The sequence below is a fragment of the Elephantulus edwardii genome, unplaced genomic scaffold (assembly GCF_000299155.1).
Source record: "Elephantulus edwardii isolate Elephantulus edwardi_28Jun2011 unplaced genomic scaffold, EleEdw1.0 scaffold00042, whole genome shotgun sequence".
Lineage (NCBI taxonomy): Eukaryota > Metazoa > Chordata > Mammalia > Macroscelidea > Macroscelididae > Elephantulus > Elephantulus edwardii.
Genome location: NW_006399792.1, coordinates 18,305,424 through 18,307,734, shown reverse-complemented (window position 1 = coordinate 18,307,734; position 2,311 = coordinate 18,305,424).

Below are 2,311 nucleotides of genomic sequence, written 5' to 3'. Positions count from 1 at the left end.
ACAACATTAAAAACAATGACAAACTTGTGAAACATTATATAGTATCAATGTGCAGAAAACTCAAAATAAAGTGAACATGTATTTTGTATATTGGGAACAGGAGCTGAATTAATTGTGAAGAAAAAAATGTTAACATCTAACAAAAGGTTTACACAGAAATAGTGGCAATCATAGAACAGGAATGAGAAGGAAGGAAGAAAGGAGAAAAGATTAATGAATAGATGAATAGGGCGAAAGGAAAGAAACATTGCCGTAATAAATGGCACAAATCAGTTATAACTAATGTTATTAAACAAAACAGATATGAATAATTGGATGAAACCCAATTTATTAGAAAGTAAAAACAACAACAAACCATTAAAAGAGTGAAGAATGTTAAAGATGCCTGGAAACAATTAATCCAAAGAACTGACGAGCCATGTGAACCTAAGCATCCATGACTTTGAAACCACAAGAACAGAAGTGAAGACAACTCAGTAGTTAAATAAGTTTGAGATATACAGAATTGCAGTTTTAATATTAGTTCTTTACTGCAGGACTTTTTTGAGGCTTTTTAACATGCAAATGTGTGTCACGATTCTCCAAGAAAAAGAAGTGTTGTTGTTAGATGTCGTCAAGTATGACTCATGTCGTTGTTGTTGTTGTTGTTGTTGTTATGTGCCATCAATTCCCCTGCAACTCAGAGCAACCCTAAGAAGCTCTCAAACCTGCCCCATCTTGAGCCAGTCTCATTATCTCCGACAGACCTAATCCCATTTCTCCAGTCACTCAGTCAACCCATTTCATCTTGGGTCTTTCTCTCCTGCACTATGCCTCCACCCTTCCAAGCATGATGTCCCTCTCCAATGTCTGGTCTCTCCTGGCCACCTACCCAAAGTATGTGTGACAGAGCCTTAAAATCCTTGCCTCCAGGGAGCAGCCTGGTATTACCTTCTCCAGTACAGACCTATTTATTCTCCTGGAAGCCCACAGTATGTTCAACACTGTTTTCCAGCATGACAACTTAAAGACATCAATCTTTCTATCATCCTTAGTTATTGTCCAGTTCTTGGATGCAAAACAAGCAATTGCAAAGGCCATGGTTTGGATCAAGTGCACCATAGTCTTCAGACTGGCATCATTGCTCTTCAGTACTCTAGAGAGGTCCCTGAAAGCACACTTTCCCAATATGATTTGTCTTTTAATTTCTTGACTGCTGGTGCCAAGAATGTTCATTGTGGGACCACGCAAGCTTAAGTTATCAGTAACCTCAATTTCTTCTCCATCCATCATAAAACTGCTGACTGGCCCAATGGTGAGAAACTTTGTCTTCAAAGCTTCAGTCTATATTGAGGACTTCAGTCTTTGACCTTTTGCAGAAAATGCCTCATGTCTTTCTCAGTTTCAGCAAGCAAGGTGTGTTATCTGCTTAATGCAGGTTGTTGATGACTCTTCCTCCAATCCTGAAGCCACATTCCTCCTCAGAGAGTCCAGCCTCCCAAATGATCTGTTCTGCATATAGGTTGAAAAGATACAGAGATAAGACGCATCCTTGATGCACACCTTTCCTTATCCTGAACCATGCAGTGTTCCCTTGCTCTGTTCTAACTACTGCTTCCTGGTCCAAATACCAGTTTTGCAAAGCAACCCTAAGAACAACTGATCTAAACACTGTCCTATTCCATGCAGTCCTCACAATCTCAGACACCCTCAAGCCCCTTACCGAAGTTACCATGTCACCCGACTGGTTGAGAATCTTCCCCTCTTTTGTCATCCCCTCAACTTTCCAAGCATGATGTCTCCTTCAGGGAACAATCTTTCTTAGCAATATGCCCAAAGTATGTGAGACTAAGCCTCATCATCCTTGCCTTCAAGGAGCACTCTGGCTGCATCTTCTCCAAGACTTATCTGTTTGTTCTTTGGGCAGCCTATGGGCAGCAGTTCAAAAGCATCAATTTCTCCACAGTTCAAAAGCATTGGTTCTTTTCCTGCAATCTTTAGTCACTGTACAGCTCTCCGATGTGTAACGAGTGATTGAAAAGATCATAACCTGAATCAGGTGTACCTTAGTCCTCAAACAGACATCATTACTTCTCAATAATTTGGAGAGATCTCTGACTACAGACTTTTCCAATACGTCTCCTAATCTACCGACTTGAACCAAATGTATTGACTGCAAATCCAAGTAACATAACAGTCTCAGTTCTTCCTGCAACCATGATGATTAGAACTTATGGTAATTTGTTTCTTTTGTGTGGTGTTTTTCTGTCATGTTGTGGGTTTTCTTGTTGGTTTGGTTTGGTTTTTCCTTTTTTACAGTCCCAGAGGTCAT